The sequence below is a fragment of the Lepisosteus platostomus genome, chromosome 9, assembly GCF_059453375.1.
Source record: "Lepisosteus platostomus isolate fLepPlt1 chromosome 9, fLepPlt1.hap1, whole genome shotgun sequence".
Taxonomy (NCBI): domain Eukaryota; kingdom Metazoa; phylum Chordata; class Actinopteri; order Semionotiformes; family Lepisosteidae; genus Lepisosteus; species Lepisosteus platostomus.
The window spans coordinates 25,995,243-26,012,469 of NC_142619.1; the positions used below are offsets into that span (position 1 = coordinate 25,995,243).

The 17,227-nt window shown below is 37.8% G+C and overlaps 1 protein-coding gene across 3 annotated transcripts in view; it reads left to right on the forward strand.

Moving 5' to 3' along the window:
* Positions 1-844: 844 nt before the first annotated feature.
* osbpl8 (oxysterol binding protein-like 8) overlaps positions 845-17,227 on the forward strand; it is a 126,115-nt gene continuing 109,732 nt past the window's right edge. For all 3 annotated transcript variants that reach the window (XM_088647295.1, XM_088647300.1, XM_088647302.1), the window contains exon 1: positions 845-1,234. The gene's annotated coding sequence lies outside the window, so the exon portion shown is untranslated. The remainder of the gene's footprint in view (positions 1,235-17,227) is intronic.

Below are 17,227 nucleotides of genomic sequence, written 5' to 3' on the forward strand. Positions count from 1 at the left end.
ATTGTTTAATTGCAAAACTGATAAACTTAACAACATGTTGCTTGAGTTGCAAACCCTGCTCCTAAGGAGCCCCAGTCCATCAGACTCATAGATGCCTTCAGTTGGAGATCCTTGATTGACTAAGGCAGAAAAAGATTCAGGTAATTAGAGCTTAACGGGATATAAAGAATGCTGTTTCTCTCCAAGATTTTTTAAATTGTTTGACTAGTGCAATCTATTCACTATCTTTGATGTTGCACTGATGTTGGCCAAAAACTGCAAATTGGACAAGTGTGAAGGTGACCTTTTAAGTGATGAAAGCACACAAAGGATATATATATATATATTATGTTGTTCATCTTCATAACAACAATAATATATATATATAGTGGTATAAAGAGGAGAATTATCATCAGTACATGTTGTTTGTTCTTTCACCAATTGATGTGATGCTACAGTGTAGAATCACACTACTGTCAGATAAGTGGAATCAGGGTTTGGCCTAGATCAAGCTCTCAGTTTAAATAAATAAGGGACACATTTTTCAAAACCTTATCAGAACTCAACTTAATGGTCTTCTCTCAATATTCTGTCATTCAGATACTGAATGTCGAAGAATCAGTTTTCCTTGGAATACATTTTGAAAATGTAAATATAATTTTTGGCTACCAGGGGGCGCAAGACACTAACTGATCAACTCAGACCTCCTACATTACGGAAAATTAAAATTTCAGTTCTGTAATTAATAAAAGAGTGATATTTCTTTGCGGGGTTTCTTAATGCTTTCGCTGTTTAAAAATGGTGGGGAATAGCATTCATTTTATTACGTTTTATCCTGATATACTGGAAATAAAGGATATAAACATCTCCAGACTAAAGGAATTGAGCGCTGATCTTTAGCAGGCCAAGTCAGAATGTCTAATCGATCTTCGATTCACGGAGCTCTAGTTGGCAGGAAGGAAGAAGCTACAATTGCGGACCTGAAGTCGTCCAAGATTAGGACAGTTTCACGTTGACAGATAAAAAATAGCCGCAACAAATGGGAAGATACCTATAGTTAAATTGTCAGAGTTTTGCCTGTGACCACCTATACGTCCTTGCTTAACAGGTTTATTCATCGCGTTCTAATGAAGTTACTGCCATGACCATTTGACTAATTTCTCTTCAAGAAACAAATTCTAGCATCGGACAGTTGCATAAGGCCATTAATAAACGTCGCATAAGGATCCTTTCAAGATTTTACAGCATATGCAAGGTAAGCTAATTTTTAATTTCGTTAATACTGTGAGTGTGGCCGCAGTGTGGATTACGATGTGTGCTGTCAGGTAACAAGTTATAAGAATCTCATTTAACTTCTAGCGCGTGTTTGCACTTAATAAATGCGAATACTGTACAAGTGTTTTTATGAGCTTATTTTTTTAAAAAAACTTAAAACGCTTGGATGTATCCCATCTGTATAAATATACCACAAAGGCAAAGCCTTTTTTGGGGGGAGGCATTACAAGTCATTCTGAACTAGAGACAGCTGGTATTTTTCATCGGTTTTCAAAGCGAGACAAATTTCAATGGTGGTGCTCGATTACTTTTATCATGGTAAATAAAGAATTGACTGGACTAAATGTTCAGCACTCCAAGCAGGTTTTAAATATGCAGTTACAAGCTAGTTTAAGTCACGTTCCTTCTTGGTTTTAGAAGTGTGTTTTCTCGCGTTTAAAAAATGGTAAAAGGGAGGTAAAAAAATTAAATGTCCCGAGTTTCAACCCGAGTTTATTGCGTGCAACCGACTAGTACACTACAGTATGTTGCTTGTAGTAGAATATATCGCTATATTAGTTGTACCTGTTTTATTTTAGAGATCACGAAAAAGTATATAATAAAGATTGAATCATTAGTTGTAGAATGTACTGCATGTTGTAACTTGAGTGAAATCCATATCAAAAAGGGATGGCGTAAAGACACCCAGCAGATCCAAGAGCATTTCAGGGGTGCTGGCTGACCGCATTTTTCTTAAAAGAATTAACCATGCCATTCGGATGGTGGTTTTGTCCACAAAACAGCGACCCTAATCTGGTTGTGCGTAATCAATTCCTCTTATGGAACTTGAAAACTTCATTTTTCATTGTGACGAATCTTTGTAATTAAAGAGTAAATATCGTAACCTCAATGTACTTGTTTTACACGATTTTTAGGGATACACCGATGTGGGCCTATAATAACGATAACCGTATGCTCCACGACAAGATGACTTATTGAATAGTTGGTTATCTCTTACGTAGTCGTATGCAGAGCATGAACTGGGAGGTGAATGTCTTGTTTCGATTTGATCGGGCACTCTTCCATATTATATTGTCGATCTTTGTCAAAATGTAATGTTACATTTTTCAAAACAGAAGAGACTGTGCCCTTACTTTCTGCATTTCTGCAATATGCTTCTACGTTCTCCATTTTTAAGCATGTGATGCAAACATCCTCTATATACAGGGACTACGCGAGTCATGTTTACCTGATACTGATTCTAATTTGAGGGTAGTGTTTTTATTTACGTAACATGAAAATATTTTGCTGGTACGCACGTAACCAGAAGATATCTCTTGACAGAATGTTTTGAATATCTGAAAAGTGTGTCCAAACAAAATGTTATGTACCGCAAAAGCACAACGACAAGCATTCATTGCTAAGTAAATATCACGTTTCAACTTTCTCTTTAAAGACAAGAACTCTGTAACAAGACACTCATTCACTTAACAGTTTCGGAAGTGTAGTGTCTGCTTTAGTTACTTACTATTCAACCTACAGGGCGTTGTTATTTAAGTTAAAGCACATTTCGTTCTTTTACAAGATTTCTTTTATTACATTTTCTCCTGAGTGTTTTTGCAAATACATGTAAGAGGAAGCCCAAGCTATTTCTTGTATTATAGATATTACACCATTATATGTCCAGCCATCTCGTGTTTATTAAAAAATACTTATTTTGTGGAATTCACGTTTTTTGGTCACTTTGACTACTGCTTGAAAGAGTACACGTTTACTCTTGAATAGATTTCTCCTTTATTTCGTATACTATAACACTACTATATAATTTACTACTATGCACATAATATAATACAATATAACACTGCATATTCTGTCGTTTCTACTAACACTTCGAAAGAGATCAGTGAATAAAGTGTTAGAACAGTGAGTAAATTTAAGAAGTACAAATCTGTATGTTTTTATCCAGCATCATGTGCTTTGACCTATTTTGAGATCTGCAGAATAATGACATCATGTCTTTCAGATCACCTACGAACCCATCCAACTTGGTAATTATGCTTAAAAATAGAGTGGATGGTTTGCGGCTTGCAGGAATTAACTGTTGATTCAATCACCTTTTTGATTAAAAACGTTTTTGATGGGAAAAAAACATCCTTATTCTTTCAGGCTAATACAAATTATCCAGCTGATAGTTGACAGAGTGTGACTTGTAGCTCAAATTAACCTTTGAACAAATTGTACCTAATTAGTGCTTTCCCTAAACAATTCCTGTCCAGAAATGATGTATGTATTCTGACCCCCTGCTCTACAATATTTTTATTTTGTTTTTAAAAACAATTCTCTAAGAACATTACATGTGACGTGCTGTGGCATTGTGGGATGCATTGGTAATGATGGGAAAACACATTTAGTTCTCTGAGGACCTTGTTATGTTTTGGAAAGTCAAACACTTTTCAACAGGCCACCAGGACTCTGAGAAAGACATTACTGCAGTAAGCAAATGTCTGCCCTCAAAAGAAGTGAAATGACAAAATCTTTTTCATTTTACCAGTTAAGAAAGGTAATACTTCAATAGAGGCTTCTGGAATGGAGGACAAAGTGCTGTATATACTGTAGATAACGAAATGCTGCATATGAAGAACAGAATGATGTATATAAAGCCCAACATGTTGTATATGGAGAAGAAGACTGCTGTACATGGACAACAGAAATATTTATGAGAATAACAACCTTCAATGCAAGGACAAAAAAGCACTATGCAGGCAGGGAGAACAGAATGCTTTATAAGAACAAGAAAAAAGCCATCTAAGGAGATTAAAATGATTAGATTATGAGCACAGAATGCTGTCTAGGGAGACCAAAGATTTTCCCTTTACAAAAATATATTTAATAAGTTCTATACACCTACTCCCCTGGTTACATAAGAATTGAGTTGCAGTCATCACCAGAATCCACCAGGGTGCCATTTTATAGTCAGTATCGGGTTGTGTTTTTTCTGCACGTATGTGGTATCATCTCTTGCTCCCTGAATTTCTCCCTGAAATTGTGAATAACCCGTATCGGTTTTATGTCGGAGAAGCACCCAGGTGATTATTCCTCAAACCACAAGAAGTGGCTTGTGGTTGAGCTTGAGCACAAAATCCGCACAAGTGCTTTGATGGAAGTCGATCTCTTCGTTCAGTGACACGGGACGCTGGTATGGCTATCTCAACCATTGATATGATCGAGAAAGAGCCTTACGGGACTTCTGGAAGGGAAACGATATTTATCAAGGCAAAGAAGAATATTGCTACAGCCTGGGTGGAGGTTTCCATAGGCTGTGCGAACAGCATGTGGAAGAAGCATTGCCTGCCGCTGGTGCGCGGCTTCCAAGGTTTTTATAAAGACGCTGCCTTTGAGGAAGTGGCCCAAACAAATAATAATAATAATTATAATAATAATTGCTTTCACTTATATAGCGCTTTTCTGGACACTCCACTCCACTAATGGGGACTCCCCTCCACCACCACCAATGTGCAGCATCCACCTGGATGATGCGACGGCAGCCATAGTGCTCCAGAACGCTCACCACACATCAGCTATCAGTGGGGAGGAGAGCAGAGTAATGTAGCCAATTCATAGAAGGGGATTATTAGGAGGCCATGACTGGTAAGGGCCAATTGGAAATTGGACACCCCTACTCTTTTCGAGAAGCGCCCTGGGATTTTTATTGACCACAGAGAGTCAGGACCTCGGTTTTACGTCTCATCCGAAGGAAGGCGCCTGTTTACAGTATAGTGTCCCCATCACTATACTGGGGCATTAGGACCCACATGGACCACAGGGTGAGCACCCCCTGCTGGCCCCACTAACACCTCTTCCAGCAGCAACCTTAGTTTTTCCCAGGAGGTCTCCCATCCAGGTACTGACCAGGCTCACACCTGCTTAGCTTCAGTGGGTTGCCAGTTGTGAGTTGCAGGGTGATATGGCTGCTGGTTAAACTTGCTCAGGAGCTGGAGCCCGAGGTTGATGTGGCAGATGTTGAGGGGCTTATCGAATTTGCTATTGAATTTGTGATCACGGGGAGAACGTAAAAACGCCACGCAGATAGCGTGACTTCGGGCCTGGAATTGAATCCAGGAGCTCCGGCACAGCGAGGCAGCAGTGCTAACCACTTCACCACTCTGCTGCTTTTTTTTCCCATAAAAATCAGTGTAACAAAGGAGGAATATATTTTGCCAAGCTATTTAAGTCACCATTGTGATGACCATCAGGGATTTCTGTGTTATAAGAAACAGCTGAATAAGGCTGTAATCGTACGTGTACAGCACCAATTGGCGTCCAGGAAAACCAAAGCATTTGTAAGTACGGTAAAATACACAAAACAGTGTTGAAACGGCTTTATGCATGCACTTCAAACATTCATCTTGTCATATCATGTCACTTCCACCAAAACGGTGTGATGAGCACCCGCATATGGCTTTTTGTCGATCCCTGCCCTGCACCTTTCACCAAAAAATACCTCCAAATTCGAAAGAGATCGGTAAATGAGATATGTACATGCAAAACAGCGAAAAATGAAACAACACATTCCGAGGACCATCTGCAGTCCACAAGACAAAAGTAAAAAGAAACTATCACTGTTAGTGATATTATCAATAATGTTTTCAAATCCATTGTACAATAGTCCTAAGCAACAGAATCCTCCAAGCAAAAAGATATTATTAGAAGATTTTAAATGCCATGTTCCAACTGCCTGTCTGAAATAGTTTTACGATAAACCTCAGTGTGCACTGCTATCTGAAATGCGCCCACCTCAGAAGTGAAGGGATGTGGTAAGCATTTTGGTCCAGTATGCTACATAACACAATATCTCCACCACTGGTACAGTAGACCTTGATCACAATCGTCTTTTATAAATCCATGTTGATGGTTGCTGTGATCCTGGTAAAGAGACAACTGTCCCTGGGTTTGTGTCCCACAGAATCTTAGTTTAGCATCTCTGCCGAAGAGCTGCTTCTCTGTGAAGGCCTGCTGTCAGTGCTCTAGGTCCAAGTTTCAGAATTGCTCTCCCAGATGAAAGCGTACCACCTACTAGTCTACCAACAGAGCCTATATCAGTAACTTGATGTTCTTGTGGGACGCTCCACTCTATCACTAAGCCAGGCTAAACTGATTCTGATTTGTTTCTATGATCTGACAGGCTTTAAAACTGTGTCATTGAAGACTTCAGTGGGACCATTCCAGGTCTGTCTGCGTGAGCACAATTGATAACATTTTCCCTGGGCCTACATCAGTAAGCAGCGCTACTGCCTCAGAAAATCTCATCCAGTGCTGCCGTGCAGACCCCCTTATAATTTGTGGTAAATGACAGCAGGGTCAAATACTATCCTTCATTGATTGATCAGGCATTCTTGGTTAAAGTTTTGTGATAAACAGTTCCACAGCAGATGTATTGGCGTGATTATAAATTTAGCTGCTATGTGAAAGTATATTAAGATGACTGCATAAAATCAGTAGGCATCATGAGGTAATTAAAGCTGGTGCACTAAATCAGTTCTGAATTTCAGGAATTAAAAAACAAACATACAAACAAACAAACAAGTGCATTAATGAATAATGAAACTGTGTAAGATCAGTCTTGTCACTTGATATTTTAAGTAAGGTTGGTATCAGTAACACAGGCTCCCATTGTAAGAAAAAGTGCTTAAACACGAATGTCAAGATCCTTGTGTAATGATTTAGGAAAGCTTAATGGAATGTAGAAAGTTTTCCAGTTGCTGAGACTTGTGCATGGTACGGTAATTTGGTGTGACTAATAGTGTCATATAGATGTCCTTGCACGTGTCTTCATCTTTTAGAAGGTAAATTCTGCCTTTTTATTGGGCAGGATGCTATGGGTTGTTGAGTGGAAGCTGAAGTAAGTGTTTGCTGTACAGGTTGTATGAGTTTGTAAGGAAACAGAAATAAGGGTTAAACCTACTTCTTAAACATCTCCATTTTCGACCTTTAATACAAAAGCATTTTGTGAGAGTTTAGGCATACGCCTACATTGCCATGTATCATTTCTAACAGAACTGGGACTTTGGCCTTGATTGCCAAAGCTCTTGCAGTCGCAGGCCGTTGTTATACATTGATGACTCTCTTGAAGTGGCTTAACAGAAGTCTGTGTAGAGAAATCTACATCTGCAACAGCCACTTGACAGCCGTAATTTCGAGTTTAATCGTGTTCCTTAATCCTGTCAAACAATTCACTTTCAAGAGCTCAAGTTACCACAGGAATTTGAAAGTGAATGTAAATACATGTATGAGGGTGGCACAGTGGTTAATGTTGCTAACCAGGAGCTCTGACCTGGGGTCCTATCTGACTGGAGTTTTTGTGTTCCTCCCGTGCTTTACGTGGGTTTTCTCTGGCTGCTCCTGTTTCCTCCCCATAGTCCAAAGACGTACTGGTACAGTAGGTTAATTGGCTGGAAGACTGGCCCTGGTGTGAGTGTGCGTGTCTGTGTCCGCCCTGTGATCCAGAGTGTATCTCACCTTGTGCCTGTTGCTTGCCAGGATAGACTCCGGCTCCCCCGCGTCACTGAATTGCATGGAGTGGTTAGAAAATGGATGGGTGTAGTGATATGGTGTCATCATAAAATTAACGATGTGGAATTTCTGTTGCAAATGAGAATGTAATGATTTTTAACTCCCTTATATCTAATCACTCCAGCATGACTGATACAGAAGCAACAAAAAACAAATTAATCAAATATTACGGTCTTTTCTCTTGCTTCAAAAACTGTTACAGGGAGACCAGAATCCCATGTCATACCATTTTGGTTTTTTTAAGGACTTATACATTACAGTCTTTCGGATGAGGTCCTGACTCTCAGTGGTCATTAAAGATCCCCGAGCATTTCTTGGTAAGAGTAGGGAGTTATCCCGGTGTCCAGGCCAAATTTCCCCCCTCGGCCTTTACCATGGCCTCCAAATTGTCCCCATGTATGACTATCTGGCTTGCACCTGCCCTTCGATGGACTGGCGTCCCATCCAGGGTGTACCCTGCCTTGCTCTCGTTGCTTGCCAGGTACTGTAGGCTCCAGCTTCCCGTGACACCGTATGGTATAAAGCGGTTTGGCAAATGACATGACACTACAGGCTCAAATTATACTGAAGCATCTGGAAAAACAATATATTGTTCATAATATTTGAACTGGTCTGTCTATGCATATATAACTCAAAATAAGGTTACGGAATAGATATACTGTATCTAGTGACGGATTCATTTTAAATTAGATCCTGCAGAAACGTGCTGGACAGTGGGTTTCATTTGTGTCCCTGTAACCTATTTTTAAGTCTTTTTTTATTTCAATTTTATATTCATGGACTGAGCCTCTTTTGCCATTTACTGTATAGATTTTTAAGGAATTCTAGCTTACATAGAAGTTTGTGTTATGTATCTCTGTTTACTTCAGATAAAATAAGATAGTGCAGGACTCTTGCTGTTATTCTATTATGGAGTTACTTGTATGGGAATGTGTTTCTTAACTTATGGTAATTTAAATAAGCTTAATTTCATTGCCTGTGATGCACATAGTGTACTCCTGCATTCAATACTGCTTCATTTGATATAAATGTCAACGGTATTGAGTGTAATGTCAGGGCACTTGTTCTGTCATTCTCTGCTCGATGCATTATTAATAGGTGAGCCTGCTTTAATTTCCACAACATAATGTACTGTTCTATCGCCAATGATGGCTGACAAGAATATGGAATGGTAAGATTTTATCGGCAGTCGTACCTTTATTGTAGGACTTGTCATAGCAAGTATTTTCATGTAAATGCCTTTAACCCAATTCTAATTCGTCAGTGTGAAGTTTAAGTATTTTGTACTTTATGCATTTGAAATAGCACTAATTGGAATTCCTATTCATGCTGGATTTTACCTTGTGATACGAGCATTGTAACGACCCATGCTAATGCTTATCTTGGATCTTATTAGGAATCCTGAATGCTTACAATCTTGGATCAGGTTTTTGAATACTTTAGGGAATTCCTTTTTTGTGAAAGGTTAAAAAAACTGCATTTTGTACGGCATTTTATCTATTAGTTTGTGGGTGTGGGTTTGGCACAACAGCTATACAGCTACAATTTGTAAGATTGAGCCACTTAAGACAAAGACAGACACAAAGCAATACACTTCTAATAGAACTATGAGACTTATTTATTAATAAGGAACTATTATTCTTTATAGTGCTTCAAATTACTGAGAATAACATGTTAATAAAATATTGGTGTTTAGTACCTGTAGGTGACTAAAATAATATTTCCAGTTATCAAAAAGAAAAGTGATCACCATGGTGTCTGACACAGTCATGGTTTGAATAAAACTAAGCTTACTAGTGGGTTAAAGGAGCCGTTGTAGAGCTTAAAATATTTTTGTACACTATTATTTATGTAATAGCCTGATACCTAAGTGAGATTGTATCATATTCCAATTCCTTTGTAACTATATTTCATGAAAGCGTGCATGACTTGTACAGGATGTTCATGAGAATTTTGTCGATTACAGGACATAAAGATGAAAGGATTTCATAAACACATTATATTTGTACATTATTCTATGGCTCAGAATTAACACATTGTGCAGTATCCTAGAATTGTTATTGATCAGGATTCTAATTATTCAGGATCTTAGAGTCATATAGGATTCTTGCATTTTCCAATCTTTGATGTAGAAATTAATACTATCTACACAGTATTAATATTGAAAGAATCTTAGAATCATGTACCATTGTGTGTTTTTAGAAGACTTAGAAATATCCTATATGAGATCCACAAGACTCATGTGCAAAATCCTGTTAGAGATTTCATATAGGCTTGGGTCCTGTTCAGGATTTTTACCAGGCCTGGGTTGCTTTAAGTGAAAAATTATTCTCTTAAGTATATGATAACTGAAATCTATTAATTTGAATGTTTAGAATTGCTTCATTAAAAAATAATGAAAAACTGTCACGTGAGTGTAATACGGTCTTTTCTGGCTGTTTATATCTTTTACACAGTTTCTTGTATCGTATGGGCAGTGCTGTTCAACACTAGATCAATAATTTCCAGAATGGCGCAGGATTCAATAGGCTGGACAGACTGAATACTCCGGCAGATACTGAACCATTATCACATCTTCAGTTGCTCTGTGTTAATTATTACCTTTGTTTTGGTGCCAGTTTTCTCAAATGATTTCTTTGACTTGATCAAAAAATAATTCCCTTGTTGTCTCTTCTGGAGCAACATTCAAAAGGCAAAAAAAATCTGGAACAATGTTTTTAAGAGAACTGATCTTCACACGACCTAAATTGTCTCTCTGTCTAAATGAGCAATTCTGAAGGATTGACTGAAGAATAGAAACATTTTTCAGCTTTACTGCTTGTTTCGAATGGCTTCAGACTAAAGCTGAAACTTCTCCAACTGGCAGTGAAGAAGAGCTGAGGTGCCCAGAGATCATATGATTTTTTGGGGGGGATCAGAATGTATTAATGGCTATAATAAGCAGGCCATTTATTCTGAACAGTTTACAAACAGAAATGAGTACTTCGAGGAGTAACTTTAGTTGTTAAAGATGAACTGCGAGGCTATTTTTATCTTTTGGGTTTAGAAAGAACCAGTGCATTTCAAACCACAATAAAAATAAAATGTACACTGTAACTTGTAAAACCTCCAATATACATCACAAAATAGACAACTGTTTCAGGTATGCACAGCACCATATTCTGTAATTCAGAAAGAGGTAAAAAAAACTTCCAGTGTGGTGAAGCAACCTTATTACACTGTAAAGCAGCATGCTTGTGAATACATCTCTTTTTAATCCAACAGAACTATTGATTTAGACTTCGAGACGGTTTTGTTTGATAACTTGGCGTGCAGATCACATTGGAACATTTCTGTGCTGAAATGTCAGATGCACAACCCCTACTTATTCGCTTCTACATTGCATGACATTAGTGAGTACAGTGACTAGCGAGCAGGAAGGGGCCGCATCATGTCACTCTCACTCTTGGTGAGACCATTGAGACAACAATGATACTTTCACAAAGTTCACAATTTTATGCTTAATTGGGCTTAATTTTTCCATACCGTCCATGAACTTTATTTTGTTACAGAGATTTAATAACCAGTCTGAGAAATTGGGACTGCAGTTCCCCTTTAAACATTTGTTGTTTCCAATGGGCAGTTTTTCCATTCCAAAGCATTTACATTCTAATCAAAGGCAAAAGGTCTTTTGCCTGCAATGGAAACACATTAACAACAATGCTTTTTTGAATCCTTCACAGCTGTTCTTCTAGAGGCTGGCTTCCAAAGTCTTATGGGTCATTTGCCTGTCAAATGTGGTTTTCCATTTGGCCCTAACCAGTTGTATGTTCTGAGCTTTTTTTAATGTGATCTTGACTTGGTGTCTTTCACAAAAATCAATGATGGTCTATAAAATATAATATTGTTTCTTTTACAGTATTTTAGCTACAGCATAATAATGTTTTGCACTACATAGGAGAGAAACCTTAAAACTAACTAATAACGAAGACGAATGTTTTTGAAATGCTGGAAATCTGATTTGATGTAGGTAATGAAATGTAATGATATTACAGCTGATAATAGGAATCTTATCAGAAAAGTTAATTCACTTCATTAATTTCTTTCACAATTATTGGCATTTGAGTAATATTCAAGACCAACTGGTCAATTTGTAATTTGGCTTTTAATTTTTATTCTAATTCTCTGAAGTCCTAAAACATGCTTGATATGACGCAGCTGGAAGTTTGATCACGTTAAAGGTAAATTGTAAATGGAAGGTGGTTTGTCTAAATATGCATTTTCATTGTTTTTCTTCAGATAATACAATGGCTATACTTATATATTTTCACACTCATAAATATACACGGTAAGTTCTATATCGTATATCATATAATCTTTTTTATTATTTGCTACATCACAATATATTTATACCTTTTGTTTTTTATGTGTCATTTTAAAAGGATTAGTGTGATGTGCCAAAGGTTCTGTTATGTCATTTCCAGGATCCGAAGGGTTAAACTGGTAATTGTGTCTTGCGTGTCTATTATAATGTTGTGTAAATTGCTACAGTGTAGCAAATCTCTTAGTTTGTTCTATCATCGATAATGTGATGCATTCTTAGTTATCGATGCATTGATGAAGACAGGTGGTTGTGATGAATGAATCTGACTACTGTATTGAAACTGGAGACTTTTCTATTCTGAATGTTATGCTGTGGGGTCATCCCACTGCTTAATTAGAATAGTTTCAGTGGCACAGATGTTGCAGTGAAGCCTCTGGAAACACAGAAGCCATTTGTTTGTAGTGGGACAGTTTGTAAAATTAAATTGATCTATTACAGCCCTCACATCTGGAGTCTGACTGGTGATAAGATCATTATACCCAAATGCATTCTTAGAGAGGGTTATGTAAACATCATTACTAAAGCCCTGCCTCTTTGTGTTCCTATGGTTCATTGTTCGTCTATTAGGGAAGTAAATGTAGTTTAATTAAATATTGGATTAAAAGTAAATGTAGTTTAATTAAATATTGGATTAAGCTCGTGTTTGACCTATTAAACAATATTGATGTTTGTCTCAAAGGGTCGAATAATGAATTAACACACAATTTCTTCCTTTTTGTTAATGAATGCAAAGATAAAATTACCAAACATCCAGCTATCCAGTTATAGTACTCCGATACTAGTAATCCAGCAACAATCATGAAATTTGCAGTAAATAAGGTAAATTTTAACAAAATTCTATTTTAATTGCAATTTTTTCAAGTCCTGCAGTGGAATATCCACTTGATATGGCATCTGTTGGCATTCACGTATTTTTACATTACTTATTTAGAATTATTGAAATTTCAGATGTTACTATGTAACCACAGAAAGTCAATATGTTTCACAAGTTCATGTTTTCTCATTCCTTGGAAGGAAATCAGTTTTCAAAGTGTGGAAAGCATTACTTACAGTACTGTATGTATTGAATTTTCTGTTCAACTCTCTGTAATTCTTTGCATTCAGAAATTGTGTCCCAAAGTGCATCTCTAGTAAGCTTAATCCATCTTTATTGGTAAGCAGTAACATAGCAAAATGCACATCTCCACATTATTTTAAAATATGTTATATTTTCCTATTGAGTAAGCATTACAAAACTGAAACGGTGAGGAGATCTGTTTTTTCATAAAATATAAGAACACCCAATTTAATTTGGAAAGCAAAATATTTTTTTTAACTTACCGGCTAAGGTTCATGTATTGAAACCAAGCACATCACAGGCAGTGGTCTCGAAGGGTTCTTTTACTTGGTACCTATTCAAAATGTTTTTGGACTCTGAGTTGTATCAAGGAATATTGTAGCTTGAGAACTTTGCAATGCAGAAAATATGAAGATTTCTTTTATATCATGTTCCTGCAATATACTTTGATCTCAGATCTAAACAGGCCTTTAAAAGCACATGTATGATACTGTTGCAGTTATTGGAACTGCCTGTTGAGGTGTCTCAAGAAACTATGGTCAATAAACAACCAGCTAGTCTCAACATTTGTAGTTCTTAGGAACTTCAAAGCAAAACAGGAACTGAAATGTTTACTTGTGCCTGAGACTTACTGATTGTCTCAGTCTGGAAATTCAGTTTTTAGCATCCAGATTTATAGAGAGAGATGCTTAACTGCTTGACTGCTAGAGCTTTCGGACAGCAGCTATTTGGATTCAGGTACAATAAATTGCATAAATTGTAGTTAGTTTAATATAACTATTTACTATAGTTTAGCCAGCAGGTACAGTATATCACTCTGCACCTCACCACTGGCAGCCCACTGAAGCTAAGCAGGTCTGAGCCTGGTCAGTACCTGGATGGGAGACCTCCTGGGAAAAACTAAGGTTTCTGCTGGAAGAGGTGTTAGTGGGGCTAGCAGTGGGCACTCACCCTGCGGTCCATGTGGGTCCTAATGCCCCATTATAGTGACGGGGACACTATACTGCAAGCAGGTGCTGTCCTTCGGATGAGACGTAAAACTGAGGTCCTGACTCTCTGTGGTCATTAAAATCCCAGAGCGTTTCTCGAAAAGAGTAGGGGTGTTACCCTGGAATCCTGGCCAAATTTCCCATAGGCCCTTACCAATCGTGGCCTCCTAATAATCCCCATCTATGAACTGTCTTCATTACTCTGTTCTCCTCTCCACTGATAGCTGATGTGTGGTGAGTGTTCTGGCGCACTATGGCTGCTGTTGCATCATCCAGGTGGATGCTGCACATTGGTGGTGGTGGAAGGGAGTCCCCATTACCTGTAAAGCGCTTTGAGTGGAGTGTCCAGAAAGAGCTATATAAGTATAAGCAATTATTATTACTATTATTATTATAGTTTACTCTTTCCAACTCTGCTATTAAAGTCAATCATAAAGATCTCTTCCTGTTTCATACAGTATTACAGTTTGTTCTGAAGTTCAGATGTCTTTGAAGAAGCTCACAGTTTTTTTTATTGTTAGTTTTATCCGAGTGTTTACAGTAGTAATAAGTAAAAACACCTCAGTTAGAACACAATCTTAGATAGGATGACGATGTTTCCAATAGGCTTGCGCCATTACACTATTATTGCATAGAAAACAAAGCAATGAAAGAAAAACATAAGGAAAATAAATATAACAGCCAGGCATAAAACTTAATCATATAACCACAATGCTCCAGTATAAAGTTGGATAGTTTTAGCTCACTGCCGAATGTTCGAGTCATTGTCAGCAAAATACCTGAGATAACAGATGCCTAAGTTTTAGAGTTGCTCTTCCTACTATTTAAAATGTACTCAATGTCTGAAGGCACTGAGAATTGCAATAAGTTATGAAGATAGGATGGTATTTTCCTAATTAAATATTTGTAAATTAAATTAAACCAGTGAAGCATTTATCTAGTATACAGACATGCCAATCAGTCTTAGACTAAAGATCACTATGAAGATAAGTATGCTAGGGAGCACCTGTTATCGTAAATAACTTGGACATTCTGCCAGTTATAGGTAGAACAGAAGACATCAAAAGTTTCCCAAACGTAGCTTTTGAGGACTTTCTCTTAACGATATCTCTGTTGTCCAAGATAAGGCAAAAAGAACAAACTTTTGAAGAAATATCTACTGTACTTAGAGGAATGTTAAATCAGGAATTATTACATTAAAGGAAGTTAAACCTAAACTTAACTTTAGCTTGTTCTTTATTTTTGGGTTTCAAAAATTAAAGCATAATTCAACCAGGTGCTGATAGGCCTATCAATAAAACATTACTTGACCTAGAATTCTGTCTTTAAGTACAAAACTGTTGATCATGACAAATGGAGCAGTTTGAATTATTCTTATTGAGTACCACACATGTTATTTTTACCAGTAGCAGACAGCACACCTCACAGCCTACATTTTTTCAAAAATAAGCTGCAGATTGCACATTACAGATAATGAAATGTGTGCACTTTAGTATAAAATGATATCCTCTTGTAGAGATGGAGGTATAAGTTGCCTATTGCCCGATATATACCATTAACGTTGGTGAAGAAATAAGTAGGGCCCAGCAAATAATCCAGTTATATGCTGGAAGAGACTGGAAAAGCTTGTGAAATAAATCTGTCAAATTTTACTTACTTTCTGTGTTAAGTAATACTGAAGCCATAATACTGTTCAGGAGTTAAGATCAACTGTACACCATATGTTTAGAAGAATTGTGATCAGTTGTTTCAGATAGCTGCACAGTTGGGATTTTTTGGATGGTATACAGCCAGCTTTGGGAGAGGAATGCTGTGGTTTGGACGAACCATTTACATATTTCTGATAAATAGTTTGCATTGGGAGACATCTTAGACGATAGATATCTGAAACAGTGCAGACTGGGTATCAGAGTGATTTGATGTGCAGATCTCCCACCCTTCTAGCGATTCACCACACACAAGGCAGAGGGCTCACTCACCAGTCTTCTAGTCCGATTAGAAGGAAAACCACACCAAAGGGTATCAGTGGCAGTTTCATCCTTGATATAAAAGGGGTCTGTCCAGTGTTATTGATGCTTCAGCTTAATTTCAAAGAGCTGCCACTAACCAGTGGAATATCTGTAGGAGCAGCAGAGGACTGAGATTTTAACATCACTCATAGGCCAGTCAGGAGCATGATGCTCTCTCTGCTTCCCTTCCCGTGAGTAATATGCCTTAGGGCACCCCATCCTTTTTCTTTTGTTTCCACACAGAAGGTAGGTTAGTGAGTTTATTTATCTGTTATCTTTATCACCTGTTGTTAAGAGTTTATGGCTCTTACCCCTCACCTGGAACCAGGAGCTCTTTTTAGAGCTGCCTTTTTCAGTGTTGTGTTGGGCTCTGTTCCATGCCTCATGTATTTTTCACTATACTCTGTTGTTTGACATGGGTCGGTGTACCATTCTGCCTGTATCTCTTGTTTTTGCTACAGTGCTATTAAGAGTCCTTTCCCCTTGTTTATGGCATTTTCTGGTATTTCAGTTAGGAGCTGCACTGGTCTCATTCCTTCTCTTGTCTTTTGTATTTTTTGCTTTATTTACAGATTCAGTTGCTCCCCTGGTTTTGAAGAACAAATACATTTCTCTCCTTTCTTTCTATCATTATAATATGTTATTTGTCCTCCATCTTTCAGATTTTAAGGAGAGAAGAAGGGGGGTGGGAATAATAGTCTTGGTGTTGGTGGGCTTCACAACAGTTCCCCAGTACTGCCTTCCAAAGCACCTTCTTGTAACTTTGTGTTTCTCTATATATACTGGGACTCTCTGCACCTTGTATTGTGAGAGTCCCTGCACCTCTTCGCTCTTTGTGTTCCTTATTGACACAGAGGCTGCTGCCTGCCATATTCTGTGTGTCTTTTGACATTGCCTGGACGTAGGGGGTTGTGTGCCCTGTTTTTTAAGTCTGCTGCAAACAACTGAATCCTTTTAGTCTCGGACAGAGAAGACTACAAGGGGGGACCTGAACACATATTCGGAA